This window comes from Leuresthes tenuis, unplaced genomic scaffold (genome assembly GCF_036924035.1).
Source record: "Leuresthes tenuis unplaced genomic scaffold, fLeuTen1.0.hap1 SCAF_13, whole genome shotgun sequence".
Taxonomy (NCBI): Eukaryota; Metazoa; Chordata; class Actinopteri; order Atheriniformes; family Atherinopsidae; genus Leuresthes; species Leuresthes tenuis.
Window position 1 is genome coordinate 13,927,703 of NW_027325367.1, and position 16,579 is coordinate 13,944,281.

The following is a 16,579-nucleotide window of genomic DNA, read 5'->3' on the forward strand; positions in this document are numbered from 1 at the left end:
CTTAAAACAAATACTTCTCTATCTTTTAGAGAAGTAGATAAACAGGCTTTTGGTGCTCTTCATACAGAATATGTCATAGCTGGAGGAGGAAAATTGCAGAGGAAGAACTGTTTGGGTCTTCTTGAAGGGCTGTGGTGTTGTCCCTGGTGAGCTTGTCCCCATTAAGTTGGTGCATTTGACTCTTTCTACAACAGACATTTGGATTTCCCCTCCTGATGTTAGTCATCTTTGTTTTTTTGTCCTGTGTCGAGAGTGAAATGTGTGTTATATACACCATGTCTTCAGCTGCTCTTCTTCACTAATCATTGCTGCCGATTGGACCAGTAACTGTAGTGTTGTCAGCAAACTTTATGATACATTGAAGAGTTGAAAAAAAAAAAAGTTAAACCAGGTAGCACTGTATCAACAAAGCGAGCTGTAGTGGGTTCTGCCTTATTGACTGTGATGGAGTCGGATACATTACTGCCAGTTGTGACTTCCCGCTGCCTCTGTGTAAAGGAGTCCAGCTGCCTCTACCTCTCCCGTGTCCTCTGGCATGTAAAAAGTTTCACACTTTTCACAAAAGATTTATGTTTTGTCATATTTTTCATATATAGTTCCATTGTCTTTTCTTTTTTCTATCTTTGAAATGTTTATTCTAGTGATTTTTACAGGCTAGTTTCTGCCTAATTAAAACAGTATCTGGTCTCAAAAAATGCAAAGACGCCGACAAAAGTTATAGAATAAATATTAGCTGTACGTACAACTTTTCGATAAATTTGCAAAGTTCACTCGGAAAACAAAAAGTTACCGTTTCAATGTTTGTTTGTTAGTTTTTTTCTTCGTTATATCTGAAAGCCAGCAGGACAGGTACGCCCGAACCCTTGCTGCGGTAAAAGTAGCTAGTTGATTTGACCTGGAATTTCTCCTTAATACTAGTTATAAAGCACAAGTACAATCGAGTCCAAAAATAAAGAAAAAAATAAATGGAATCCGTTTCATTTTCAGAATCCTCACAAGTTTTTTTTACAGATCAGATTCAGATAAAACTTTATTGGTTCCTGTAGGGCAGATTCCAGCAGCACCATTACATTATAAAAAAAAAAAAAGAATAGTATAAAAATGATACATGCAGTACTATAAACTAAGTTTTATACGGTACATATCTCAGGCTCGGAATGGAACGTGTAGTTGTGTTTACAGGATGTAGGTTAAAGCGGCGGTGATAACTCTCATCTAGACTCTTGTGTGCAAAACAGTTTTGCCCACACAAGAGTGCAAGGAAAGGCGTTTGGTATTTCTGAGAATTTCCACAATCGTATGTGGTGTGAGTGTTGCTGTTCTCGAGAAAGAACAAGAAAACATATTTCCAGAAAGCTCTGAACTTAATCTATGCAGCTACATTACTGATACCATAAGTATACAAGACAAGATTTTTCACCTCATACGGGCAAATTAAGGGTGTGTGATTTTGGGGCTTATTGTCTACACCAAAAGAAGAAAATGAAACTAACCAGTTCAATGAGCTCAGACGGTCAATAAAAGGCATAAAGTTGCTATAGATTGTTAAATATGCATCGAGTTTTCTAGATATGTTCCCTGTTCATCAAATGATGGTTCTTATATAAATGATTCTTCTTTTTTTTTCCATCTGCAAAGTCGTAATTCAAAGACTGACTCAACTGGTAACATCTTCCAACTTAGCTTATGTTGGTAGTTATGTAGAAAACACTTCAAATGTATCTGTGTACAACTTTGATTCAAAGAGGTCCAATTATGTTGCCCTTATTCAAGTTCTTATGATAAGCAAAGAATAAGCCCCCTGACATGTAACTGTGACTGTAAAATAAGTGGATTTAGATTTGACTGTGTGTAAACTGCTTTGTAGTTCCAAAAATGAAAGCTTATTCAAATAAACTTAATTATACAGTCCATAGAATGTGATTTTACTATAGATTCATAAGATGCAACAATGTAATGTCACTTTCAGGACTGAGAACCCCATCTCCGCTGAAGACGGCGTGAAACCCTTCCCTTATTTGAGGTGTGTGCAAGACTTCACTGCTTTTTGCACAACTGCACTCTCTGTTTATGAGCTTTACATAGTTCCCCTTGTGGGTTTGACCGAAGAAGGAAATGCTGAATAGGCAGATGTGGCCTTCTTTTGAAACTGCTTTGAAACAACCTTTTACAAATCAACTCAGCCAACTTCCCAAATGACATCTACTCCAGAGAGTCTTGTGAAATCCAACTAATTCGTTTCTCTCACTTGGGAAGGTGGATTAACACGGACCAGCATGACAAAAAAAGCAAATCTGAAGTACTGTGGAAGGGGCTGAAGAAAACAGGTGGGTTGATTCTTTATTTCTTCTTTATTTTCCACAATTTTAAGAGCAACACAAATCTTTGCACTTCAGTAGATAACGCGTGTTAAATCTTGTATCACCAGTACACAGGGACTGCATCTTTAGAGTTGAGCTGTTTGAGAATCAGACATTTCTGTCATTGACAGCTTTCTATTATAGCGAATTTACTGCTGGTTTAATGTAGGGTTTTTATGCTGTCCAGCCTGTATTTACTATGGCTGACCGGTTGGGTAGCAGTGGATTATACGTATTAAGTACGACACAATCAAACATTTTAAAAGTTTGAAGGTCACCTGTATCAAAACTATACAGTAATATTTAGTAGAATACAAGCAGAAAACCTTCAGCCTTGGTTTGAACCGTTTCCAAAAAGATGATTAGGGTTAAGATCAAATTTATTGTCATGCATACAGTCATACACACAAAATTTGTCCTCTGCTTTTAACCCACTCAGGTTGTCGACACACACAAGCTCAGGGTCACACACTCATAGAGACAGATGCTATACACTGGAGCGGTGGGCAGCACATTCACAGCGCCCGGCGAGCATGGGGGTACGGTGCCCTGCTCAAGGGCACAAGCATCATGAAACACATTCAGTTTGTACTAAAAAAGTTTATAGAAATTTAAAATGAAATAAAGATTTTTTTTAAGTATATACAAATATATGCAATATTTGAAGTATTCTGAAGCAAAGGAAGAAAGATTAGATGGTGTTTTATTGAAACCCTAAAAGTGATGTTAGGTACTTTCACACACAAAGCAACAAAAAAACAAAAACAAAAATGAAAAATGAAATTTCAATGAAAATGAAAAAGTCGATTATCTAACTGGTAGTTTTAGAGTATTAATGACAGCAAACAGCCAAAATAATCAATCCAAACTGTACTATTGACAGAAAGCGGTGAGCATTGAGATAGTGTCCGTACAGATCTGTATGAAATGTAAGTGATCGCTGGCTTCATATACAATAGTCTCATGGCATGTCCGAAGAAAACTCAAATGATAATAATACAAGATTAGGCTTTGGTTAAAATCTGAAAAAAAGGAAAAGGTAAAAAAAAAGAAATGATTACACAGCAAAGCAGATGGCTTGGATCATTTCTAGAATAAAATAGACGTCGAAATTCAATTCAGTTAATTCTAAACAAGTCTGAAATCTGAAATTTAAAAAACGAAGCTTGGGCTTTTTGCAACTCTCACATTGTAAGACATCGTTTAATCGACCCCAAGTTTATTACGGCCTCTTCTCCTGTCCTAGCTGTCACTGACAGAGAGGCAGAAGCTGATTGGTTCATGCACTCGCAGCGCTGATTGGCTCACCGATTGACGAAGATCAACTATGAGTTTGAGGTTGCATTGTTAAGTGTTTAAGTACGTGTTATATTTTTATGGATTTAAGGATTCAACTTTACAGAAATAAAGTTTTTTTTTTTTTTTTTTTTTTAATGGCCAGATAACATAAATAAGTTGTGTCAGTATAAAAACGTGAAAAAATCAGTTTTGACAAAAATGTGTGAGACGCTGACTGTGACTCTGACGTAGTTTTGGTTGCATCAGTCAGGTGATATATATATGACATACATGTCATGGCGACGCTTGTGAACATAAAGAACGTTGTAAGTTAAACTTTTCACTGAAATGAATATAAGTAGAAACGTTTATGGTAAAATCTGCATTAATACTTTGACTTGACCTGAACGCAGTTGATAAAAAATCAATGTCCTTATTTTTATTTTTTGGCAGTCAACGCATCATTTAGCATTAGCATCGTACGCCAGTATTTGATCGGTACAGTTGGTTCAGACGAACAGTTTGGTTGCATTTTCTTTAGAAAATGATGAGAAGGGGGCTTTTGGTCATCTTTAACTATTGCTAATCACTGTTAGAAGAACTGTTATAATGCATTATTAAGACAACAGGGATGGCCCGGAAGTACGCTTCCGTATCATAGCCAGAATGGGAGCAAATAGAAAAATAACAAAGGACGGCAAACTGTTTGATCAGAAGTTCATCCTTAGGATAATTCTGCAAAATAGTACGTTACTAGAACTAGACAGCTGGCTTCAATTAATGACAGATTGCTACCATGTCCGACCTCGGTTATGATTAACTTGATGCAAATGGTGAAAGCAAAGGAAGAAAAGTCCCATCTTTGAATTGCTTGCATGAACTTTTCAATCTGTGTAAGGAAGCTATCATTCAAGCCATGTCTTTTTTTGTCTTTTTGGGCTAAATTGAGGTGATTTATTGAATTTATAAACCAAAACTTAGTTTTTTCAAACTACGTGACAGTACCTTTGCTACATTTATGTCCAATGACTTGACTTAGAAGAGTAAAGATCTGTAATGATATATAACCAGTATCTGATATATTTGTTTCTTCAGTAACACAATTTTGATGATTTTGCAGCTTTCCATCGAAATTAGGAATGCAGGTTGTGAATTGCAGGTTGAAACTTCCTCTCAAGAAGTAAGGTTTATGCAGTATAAATATTTCTAAGTGCACAATCAAAGCCAAATGTTCCACTTTTATGTGGTCTGTACTACATGTTTCTTTTCTTGTGTGGCCAGGAAGAAATGGAGTGGACTGCTTCTGGTGATCAACAAGGCCCTCCCAGGTAAATATAAAACCAAACACAAGTTCTATATGTAAGGGAGCCATAATATTGCCCACTATATTAATAATTAATAATTCTCCCCCCTGAGCTGTCACCTTATCGTGGTGGGGGAGTTTGCGTGCCCCAATGAGTCTGGGAGCTATGTTGCCCGGGGCTTTAAGCCCCTGGTAGGGTCACCCAAGGCAAACAGATCCTAGATGAGGGACCAGACAAAGAACAGCTCAAAAGACTCCTTATGATGAACAAAAAATTTGGACCTCGCGATCCCTTGCCCGGATATGGGACACCGGGGCCTCCCCTCGGAGCCAGGCCCGGGGGTGGGGCCCGGCATAGCCCGAAATGATTACGTGGGTCCCCCTTCCGACGGGCTCACCACCCGTGGGAGGGGCCAAGGGGGTCGGGTGCGATGTGAGCTGGGTAGCAGCCGAAGGCAGAGGCCTTGGCGGTCTGATCCTCGGCTACTGAAGCTAGCTCTTGGGACGTGGAATGTCACCTCTCTGTTGGGGAAGGAGCCGGAGCTGGTGCGCGAGGCTGAGCGGTTCCGGCTAGATATAGTCGGACTCACCTCGACGCACGGCTTGGGCTCTGGAACCAGTCCTCTTGAGAGGGGTTGGACTCTCTTCCAATCTGGAGTTGCCCGTGGTGAGAGGCGCAGAGCAGGTGTGGGCATACTTATTGCCCCCCGGCTGTGTGCCAGTACATTGGGGTTTACCCCAGTGAACGAGAGGGTAGCCTCCCTCCGCCTTCGGGTGGGGGGACGAGTCCTGACTGTTGTTTGTGCCTATGCGCCAAACAGCAGTTCAGAGTACCCACCCTTTTTGGAGTCTCTGGGGGAGGCACTGGAGAATGCTCCTACCGGAGACTCCCTCGTTCTGCTGGGGGACTTCAATGCTCACGTGGGCAATGACAGTGAGACCTGGAGGGGTGTGATTGGGAGGAACGGCCTCCCCGATCTGAACCAGAGTGGTGTTATGTTGTTGGACTTCTGTGCTGGTCATGGACTGTCCATAACGAACACCATGTTCAGACATAAGGGTGTCCATATGTGCACTTGGCACCAGGACACCCTTGGCCGCAGTTCGATGATCGACTTTGTGGTTATATCATCGGACTTGCGGCCGTATGTCCTGGACACTCGGGTGAAGAGAGGGGCGGAGCTGTCAACTGATCACCACCTGGTGGTGAGTTGGCTCCGCTGGTGGGGGAGGATGCCGATCAGACCTGGCAGGCCCAAACGTATTGTGAGGGTCTGCTGGGAGCGTTTGTCAGAATCCCCCGTCAGAAGGAGCTTTAACTCCCACCTCCGGCAGAGCTTCAACCATATCCCGGGGGAGGTGGGGGACATTGAGTCCGAATGGGCCATGTTCCGTGACTCCATTGCCGAGGCAGCTGATCGGAGTTGTGGCCGTAAGGTGGTCGGTGCCTGTCGTGGCGGCAACCCTCGAACCTGCTGGTGGACACCAGTGGTGAGGGAGGCCGTCAAGCTGAAGAAGGAGTCCTATCGGGCCTTTTTGGCCAGTGGGACCCTGGAAGCAGCTGATAGGTACCGACAGGCCAGACGGGCTGCGGCTTCGGCGGTTGCTGAGGCAAAAACTCGGGCCTGGGAGGAGTTCGGTGAGACCATGGAGAACGATTTCCGGACGGCCTCGAAGAGATTCTGGTCCACCATCCGGCGTCTCAGGGGGGGGAAGCGGCTCACAGTCAACACTGTTTACAGTGGGGACGGGGCTTTGCTGACCTCAACTAGGGATGTTGTGAGTCGGTGGGGGGAGTACTTCGAGGAACTCCTCAATCCTACCAACACGTGCTCGGAAGAGGCAGAGTCGGAGAGCTCGGAGACGGGGCCTCCCATTTCTGGGGCTGAGGTTGCCGAGGTGGTCAAAAAGCTCCTCGGTGGCAAGGCCCCGGGGGTGGATGAGGTCCGTCCTGAGTTTCTCAAGGCTCTGGATGTTGTAGGGCTGTCTTGGCTGGCACGCCTCTGCAGCATCGCGTGGACATCGGGGACAGTGCCTCTGGACTGGCAGATTGGGGTGGTGGTCCCCCTCTTTAAAAAGGGGGACCGGAGGGTGTGTTCCAACTATAGGGGTATCACACTCCTCAGCCTCCCTGGTAAGGTCTATTCGGGGGTATTGGAGAGGAGGATCCGTCGGATAATCGAGCCTCGGATTCAGGAGATGCAGTGTGGCTTTCGTCCTGGCCGTGGAACAGTGGACCAGCTCTATACCCTCGGCAGGATCCTGGAGGGTGCATGGGAGTTCGCCCAACCAGTCTACATGTGTTTTGTGGACTTGGAGAAAGCGTTCGACCGTGTCCCTCGTGGAGTCCTGTGGGGGGTCCTCCGGGAATATGGAGTGCCGGACCCCTTGATAGGGGCCGTTCGGTCTCTGTATGACCGGTGCCAGAGTTTGGTCCGCATTGCCGGCAGTAAGTCGGATACGTTTCCGGTGAGAGTTGGACTCCGTCAGGGCTGCCCTTTGTCACCGATTCTGTTCCTAACTTTTATGGACAGAATTTCTAGGCGCAGCCAGGGTGTTGAGGGTGTCCGATTTGGCGACCTCAGAATCGGGTCTCTGCTTTTTGCAGATGATGTGGTTCTGTTAGCGTCGTCAGGCCGTGACCTTCAACTCTCACTGGAGCGATTCGCAGCCGAGTGTGAAGCGGCTGGGATGAGAATCAGCACCTCCAAATCCGAGACTATGGTTCTCAGCCGGAAAAGGGTGGAATGCTCTCTCCGGGTCGGGAATGAGATCCTTCCCCAAGTGGAGGAGTTCAAGTATCTCGGGGTCTTGTTCACGAGTGAGGGACGAATGGAGCGGGAGATTGACGGGCGGATCGGTGCGGCGTCTGCAGTGTTGCGGGCTCTGCACCGACCCGTCGTTGTGAAGAGGGAGCTGAGCCAGAAGGCAAAGCTCTCTACTTACTGGTCAATCTACGTTCCCATCCTCACCTATGGTCACGAGTTGTGGGTAGTGACCGAAAGAACAAGATCGCGAATACAAGCGGCCGAAATGGGTTTCCTCCGCAGGGTGTCTGGGCTCTCCCTTAGAGATAGGGTGAGAAGCTCAGTCATCCGGGAGGGGCTCGGAGTAGAACCGCTGCTCCTCCGCATTGAGAGGAGTCAGATGAGGTGGCTCGGGCATCTGGTTAGGATGCCCCCTGGGCGCCTCCCTGGGGAGGTGTTCCGGGCACGTCCCACTGGGAGGAGACCCCGGGGAAGACCCAGGACACGCTGGAGAGACTATGTCTCTCGGCTGGCCTGGGAACGCCTCGGGGTCCCCCCGGAAGAGCTGGAAGAAGTGGCCGGGGACAGAGACGTCTGGGTTTCTCTGCTCAAGCTGCTGCCCCCGCGACCCGACCCCCGGATAAGCGGCAGATGATGGATGGATGGATGGATATTAATAATTGACTTTCATTTGTAATTGGTATATTTAGTGAAAAATCTCACAATTTGAGTGCAATTGAGATTGAGGATGAGGATAATCAGCAAATCATCATTGAATGAATTCAACTATTGATGAAATTCTGGCTGTTATTTCTGATTAGAAACTAATCCAAAAAAGAAAATTGATATCTATCAACTCAAAGGGAGCTGTGGACGCAAGTCCTGAACTCACAGGCTCAATCTGAGACACACTGGACATGAAGCCGAATACAACACCGGAGTTTCATCTGCATAGAAGTGGAATTTCAGCTTTGGGCTTATCTTACACAGACAAAAGTGATAGATTGGTTTCAAACAATAAATCATTGAGAGACACACAAACACCAAAAACATTGGCTATCAAAAGATTGACTCTGACACTTGCTTAGAAATGTTTTGGGCCACTGTGTTGTGGGTGGAACAGCATTCTTCCATCCTTTGTTGCTTTAATAATTGTGGTGGAAAGTGCCGTTTCCCCATACGTATTGTTATTAAATTTTACTACTGTCTTAGCCTGGGAAGGTTAAAGAACACCAGTCAACTCAAGCCTATAAGGGACAGTGATGGGTGTAGTCTTCAGCTTTCTAAGTTTCATGTGTACACAAGAGCTGCCGCTATTGCACTTAACAGTTACACAGATTAACAGTTTCTGCAAATATGATAAAGTAAATCAAATAAATCCTTCAGGGATTAAACAGAAGAGTGTGTGCATGACTTACTGAAGCTGAATCAATATTTCCCATGCAGAAATGCGACACCACCTGCAGCGTCCAGCGATGATGATGAAACCCCAATGGAGGTGGACTAGAAGGTAAAGGAAGATAAAGGTTTTGAGTCGAAAAATTTAAACACAAACACGGAAGCCTCACTATTTACCACCGTTTTGAATGATTTATCTTGACCAACAACCAGCAATGCCTCTTCGTGCTTTTGTTGAGCCTTCAGTAAAAAATTCTGATGATTTCTACACATTGACTTGATACAAATCTAAATGTAAAACAACTGCATAATATAACATAATGATAATATAACATATTTGTTCAAAAGAAGTGCTCCGAGTAACACAATGAATCCCCTCGTGGTGTGGCCGTATATTTACAATTTACCCAATTTTATGTAATCACATGTGAACGTCCTAATTTCGCTTTCCTTTTGTTGTATTTCTCACAGACGAGGAGGAGGAGGAGGATGAAGAAGGCCTAATTGAAAAACACTCTACATTCCTCAAATAGCTTTACCATGGAAAGCATTATGGTCACTAATGCTGATGGCACCACAAAAACTACAAATGCCATAGTTGTGGTGAAAACTAATGTACCGACCAACAATAAGCAAATGAAAGATACATGTAGCACTGCCAGAATAAACAGAAAATACTACAGTGTTATGATTTACAATCATTTATGTGACAGGACAATTTCAACATTTCGACCTGGTACAGATACTTTAGTGATGATTGTTTATCATAATATAATATTCTATTCTGTCTATTTAAATTGACATATCATGGAACATCATATCGGCAAAACCTTGTAACATAAAATACCATGATGAAATATGAAAATGCTTGTGTCTTTACTTTTTAGATTTAAAATCAGTCTCTTAGTCATTGTACTTTGGATTATCATCATATGGAGGCTGTCTGTTGACATCTGCATCTAAAATTACCGAAAAGTCCTGCAAAACAAAAGTAATATGATGCAGCGTATTAAATCTGTTTATGAGTAAATATGAGTCCAATTATGCACTTCGCAAGCCAAGTGAAAAAGAAAACTTCTCACGAGTGTAAGAAAACACGAGTAGAAGTAAATTCTGTGAGGAGAAAAATCACGAGAGCACAGACACAATCTGAGTGCAAAGAGAAGCTCTCAAACGTGAGCAGAGCAGATTTGAGTGTGAGGACAGAGTTTTAATAGTGAGTAGAGCAAAATCTGAGCATGAAAACAAGGAATCCTTCTCTCGAATCTAAAGCATATGCTCTTGATTAAAGATACAGATTTACCTCCATATAGTCTCAAAAGAAAACATGCAATAGATACATCAGCCCACATTTCCAAAACATTATGTAATAAACGTAGTGAGGAGTCAGAGTTAAGTGTTTTTTGCTCGTCAGCACACCCACATTTCACTGATGGGCCAGATCTTTTGGCTGAAAAGATGGCTGAAAGATGCCCTGATTTACCGCAATACAAACACGCACCTGCCTGAATTTGTCATTGTCTCTCCTCTGAGGAGAGACGAATATGCCCAATCTGCATAGGATCCTCAGAAAGGGGTTGTGAAGCAGACTGGAGCTGGCTGGGGGGGTGGTTGTATTCCGCTGTAAGGGAAGCAATCGTGACACCTTCTCACGTCTTCTGTCACAAAGTCGATTATCGAATCTGATAGCCAGTGAGATCAGAGCAGAGGGAGGATCATGAAGAGCGAATTCATCCTTGATATTATCAGAAACAGCATTAAGGAACACTCACTGTAGTATTTTCTATGTTATAGTCCCATAATATAAAGTATCTTGGATTGGTCAGAAGGAAACATTATTGGTCTCTGATGAAAGACCATCGAGCACTGGAGCAGAAAGCCTCTGCATTTGTCCAGCTCCTCAAGAAAAGGTTCAGGATCTGGCATGTAATATTCACAGCAAGAAGGTGTATGAAGAGGAGGGTTCAGCTGCAAAGCAGGAAGAGAATCTGCAGAGAACAAAGAAACAAGACAAGGACTGATTCGTGCCTATCAGAGAACGTAAACCTTGTTCATGCTGTCCTAGTAAACGTCCTTGACTGAATAAAGCCTGAATCTTGAACTTCAGAGAATGAAGAGCCCAGTCTCAACAGAAAACATACAATAAATACATCTGTCCACATTTTCGAAACAAAGTAGTGTTACATCCATGGTTGTGAATGCTACTGTAAGCTATTCCTTATTACACCTGACCCTGTACCCCTTTGCAGTTAAGACCTAAGTCCTTGCATCCATTTCATGGACAGTCTTTGACACATCTTTGTGCTTTCGTAATGGTTTGACCAGATGAGGGGTGTATAATTGGAAATTACAGTTGAAAGATACGTCTCGGAGTTCCTGCTACTATTAAGAGCAGAAGCCTGATGTGGTGTCTCTATATCTGCCAGGGACAGCAAGGAGCAACAAAACCTGGACTGACACCCACCACCTGCTGAGTCAAAGTTCACATTCATCTCTCTTTTTTTTCCTTTAGTGTTTATCATATTCCCCATCATCTCATACATTACTTTTATACACCAAACAGCCCAGGACCCTGCTGCAGCCCTGTGCTCAGCACCATGTTGCCAGATCTTGTTAGAATGATTCCTTGCATCCACTTTAGGTTCCTTCACAAATGCAAAAAAAAAAAGTGTTTAATTTCCTTACTTTAAAAAGGTATTTTGCATTTTTTTCATATTGGGAGTATACATCTATCAAAAGGTTTAGCAAAGTATGGTGCATTTGCATGATGGTAACATAAGGATGGATGTTTCCTTCCAAAACTGATAGTATCTCTAAATCCTTTTTTTTTGTCATTTATCGTCCCGATCCCGGTATGTTGGGAGTCTGCGGGTTGAGCTTCCTCTTCTCTGATTGATCAACAAACAGGAAGCTTCTGACCTATGAACACGCAGCTTACTGGCAGATATCAAAAACCGTGTTTATTGTGTGCTTTGTGACTGTGGAATAACTCCATATTGCTGTAGCTTTATAAAATTAGTTTGGGAATCTTTTCAAGACATGATGCTGAAAAATCAGAATCATAATTCTGTACACTGTGTGACAATAAACTTGCTTTGATGTTGCGATGCAGTGACAATGAACGTGAGTGGATGAATACTAGCATAGATAAAGGCAAAGATAACAAGAAAAAAAGTCCTGCCATTACTTTTTCTTATTATGATACTTCTACCTTAAGGCTTACTCAAACCATTTGTGAAAAAATATAGATACTAATTGTTGCTGTCCCAATGTAATGCTGCCATTGTGCTGCAATTTCCTTGCCTGCAAGGTAGATGGGACAGTTTTGCATTCTGAAAACAGACAAGCAGAGGATGGAAAAGGGGAAATGTCACGTTTACTAATAAGGAATGATACTTAAGAGATGTTCGAAAGAGCGTCAGTGTGTGTTCCAGTTAAGAGATGCAACCATCAGCATGTTGAGAAAAACACATTCCTCAGTTAGTGCTCACTTGATGCTCTATAAACATTATCTTCCCAAATCCACCACAGGAACTAGAGCCTTGAGCAAACATTTACTGCAAACTGGAAAAGGAGAAGCAGCTTTGGATCACAGCTAACTCAGATACTCATATATTTCTCATTTGAGATGTTGGTCCAACATATTGTTAAATCAATGGGAATAATTCAAAGTCCAGCACAGGGGTTTGAGGAAAACACGAGGAAAACAGGTATGTTTTTATTTTCTTTTGTACCTCTGTTGAGAACACGTTGAATATTGTTTCATCAGCTTGTTGGAAATGCTTATTGGGACATCGTTTGCAATAAATGCTGGTTTGAGTTGTAAGCGTACCGATATTTCCTGAGTGTCTTTCCCCAGTCTCTCTACTCTAGTTACCTCTCTCTCACTAAACTGTCCATTAAAGTACACCCCCTCCCCTCCAAAAAAAAATAAAAATCAGATCTAAAATATTAGTTTTTAAAAAACTTTGTTAATGTAATCAGCTCATATAACAACTGAAACTTTTTCGCATATTTGCAAGTGGCATCGGATTCTCGTTATACGTATGCACTGTATATATAAATATATATATAGTGACAATAAAGGTTATTCTATCTTATCTTTTTTCTTATGACTCACCCAACCGGTCTCGTCAAGTTAAGAATGCTAAGGTTACCATGAAAAATGCAACCGTGGACAGTACTCTTGCGCTCGCTGACCACGCACGATAGCAGGAAATTACCCATGTTGACTAGCATGCACACACGGCCTGCATCGTGGCTCTCCGCCTTCTATTACTATTTCCGGGAAAACACGTCATATATGTGCGCCACCATCTTCTACGCATTTGTTTGTTTGAGTGTATGTTTGAACAAGATGTCAGCGGAAAATAATAATGTGAGTTTAATAATTTTAATGAAGTATTTTGTTTGTTTGTTGGTTTATGCATTTGGCAGACGCAAAGCGACTTACACTGGTAGGCAGGTAGGGTAACGGGGGCTTGTCTGAGGGTAGCATTAGCAAAAGTGGTTATCGAGCAGCTCTCGGAGGATTCTCGTTGGGCTAAACAACTTTTGGAATGTTGTCTAGTTTGGAAAAAAGGCTGCTTTAACCCCCATTACAGCAAGTAATCTACTGTCTCAACACGTCTTCTTCGTTCCTGCCGACCGCTCCAGTGAATATGGCGTCTGTCTCTACGAGTGTGTGACCCTGTGCATGTGTATGTTCAACAGGTGCCAACCTGGATGGGTTAAATGCAGAGGAGTAATTGTGTGTATCACTAGATGACAATAAAATTTTCAACTCAACTTGTTAAGAAAATGATGAACAGGAGTATTTTTTTAGCCTTCCGTCTTTCTTCATAATTTGTTGATCACTTACTTTTTGTTTATCTAAGGCAGTGGTGAAAATAAAATTGTGTTATTACACATTATTAGAACAACAGTACAGGAAACAGGACTGGATGTCTTTAGCAGAATAGAGAAGAAAAAGACAAATAACAAAGGAAGACCGACTGTTTGGCCAATAATGACCCAAAATATTAGACATAAAGAACAAGATGGGAGGCGTCAAATGATTAAAGATGAAGTAAGGTGCAGCTTTTAGTGTGAAGTAAAAACTGATCTGAATACATGGTATTGAATTCTTCATTTTCATGTGGTATGTATTCATTGAATTTCTCTTCTAGGATGGCGAGGAAGAAATGGAGTGGACTGATGGACAGCAGGATTCATCAAGGTAAATATATAATCCAACATACAACATATACATGCAATGTGGGATTAATATTAATTTATTTAATAATAATAAGTTAGTAGTTCATACATGACTTACTGAGGGTATCATTTCTATCATCCAAGCAGCAACGAAGCAGAATCTGCAGCTTCCTCCTCATCTGATGAAACCACGATGGAGTGGACTGCTTATGGTGAACAAGGACCTCCTAGGTGAACATATATTATATTGTGGATTCAAAATCATATAATATCTTTAGCATCTTTATTATCTAATATACAGTGCACACAGAGGGAATGTGTATTTAAAGCTATTCTGTTACCGTTGCTTCATCTAATCCAAAAAATGTTCAGATATTTTTGTACAAATTTAATTTGACCAAATTTTGATATCAATAGATCTAATCTGAATGACAAAAAAATCTGATTTTTTTGTCTCTTGCAAAAATTGAGACATTAACAAAACATTTTTCAACTTGTTATACGTTCATCCTACTCTTATGTATCCTAGTAAAAAATTGAATGTAATGTTGCAAAGTAGGCTGGAGCCTATCCCAAATATCACTGGGTGCACTAAATTTATTCTAATGAAATTATTTTCATAATTTATTACTAATAATGACAATAAGAATAATATCGATCTGTTGGATGAACTGCTGTGCTGTCTCCTGATATATATATATATATATATAGGGTGGGATTTGTGAAAAAACAAGGGGGGGGGATTTTTAGAAACATTTTATTCAGAAAAATTCCCACACAACAGTGTGAAAACATGAAAACTGTTGATTCTTGTGTATTCAAACCTTACACTTAGGATACATAATGGCGGTAGGCCTATGTTGAAGGTGAACTTAACCACTGCATATTTTCTCAAAATATTGTTTTTAATTTTGTCAGATAGAAATAAAAATTTTATTCTTTCCCGATATCAGTTCAACAGTAACATGAAATACCGCAATGTGCTGTCGAGGTGTTTTTTTTTTTCTTTTTTTAATGGTTAATCTGATAGACTCTAGGTCAGATTACGAAAATGCATCTTTTTTGTAGCGGTCCTGTAAAATATGACGATATGCTGCTCTGGATTCTTTTCATTTTTCCCCCATTTGATTTAAGCTATTGTTTTGGACTTGTGAAACGCAAGAAAATCCAGTTGATTTAAAAAAATTAAAAAACTGCTTTCTGCGAGCACGATGCCTCTGACATGTTCCTGGTAGATAAAAAAAAATCATACTTCCACCTCATTACTTTCTCAAGTAATGAGGTCGAAGTCTAGAAACAATTCCTGTAAAATGACTGAAATTAATAGTTTTACTTGTAGAAATAGTTTATGCATGAATCACTAAAGGAAACATTTCTCTTTCCATGAAGCTTTCTGACAACATCTGCATCCTCTTTTGAAAATGATGAAGATGACATAACCCAAATGGAAGTGGACTAGCAAGACAAAGAAAGCAGGTAACCTTTTTTTTTTTTTTTTTAGGTGCACAATTACTCTCATACATTAATTATGCTCATTTCACTTTAAATCATTTTCAATAGTAAAATAATTAATCATTTAATCATTTTTTCCTACCTACTTTTGTCCTATTTAGAGTCACAGAGTGCCTTGTTTACCATCATGTGAGAGCTGCATCCCAAGTTTACAACAGCACCGTTCTACATCACTGATCTGTTTAGCTTCCTGTACTGGACCTTTGTTAAGCATCCAATGATCCATCTACAGCAGTATTTTACGCATACAGAGTCGGGATATCATTTCCAGAAATTAAATAAAATTTTATAATATATTTGACGAATCTTATTGTCGACATTTTTTTTCTTATGAATCACCTAACTGGTCTCGCTGGTTAAGAGAACTTTTCTTCCTTTTTAGCTGTCTGGATGGGGGGAGAGTTGTAAGTTGAGAGAACAGAATAGTTTAATGAGTTCCCCTGCTGTTTGCAGTACCTCTTGAAGAGAGTGATTTGATGACTTGTTGGCCTAATAGAGTTTATTTGACCTAATTGAGGTGTAGTGGTGATAGTTATTGTAAATATTAGTAAATATTAATTGTCTGGTGGTGACAGAAGTTTTTTTTTTTTTTTTTTTTTTTTTTTTTAAATCAGCTGGATCCCTCCCCAGTTTTGCTGCATGTTTAAAAAGATTATCATTCCTTCTAACGGCTGTATCTGGTGATTATTTAAGGGCTCTGACTTTAAGACAAGGATTATTGTCGATAGTGAAACCCAAACATTTCTTACAATAGGTAGTGTTGTAGGTTACTACCCACCAAAAGC

General features: G+C 41.2%; 1 long non-coding RNA gene across 1 annotated transcript; it reads left to right on the plus strand.

Moving 5' to 3' along the window:
* The first annotated feature begins 2,133 nt into the window (after nucleotides 1–2,133).
* LOC140267035 (uncharacterized) lies at nucleotides 2,134–9,911 on the plus strand. The gene is made up of 5 exons (XR_011907187.1): nucleotides 2,134–2,327; nucleotides 4,759–4,818; nucleotides 4,920–4,966; nucleotides 9,135–9,198; nucleotides 9,558–9,911. It is a non-coding gene; the product is annotated as an uncharacterized lncRNA (long non-coding RNA).
* Nucleotides 9,912–16,579: the final 6,668 nt, after the last annotated feature.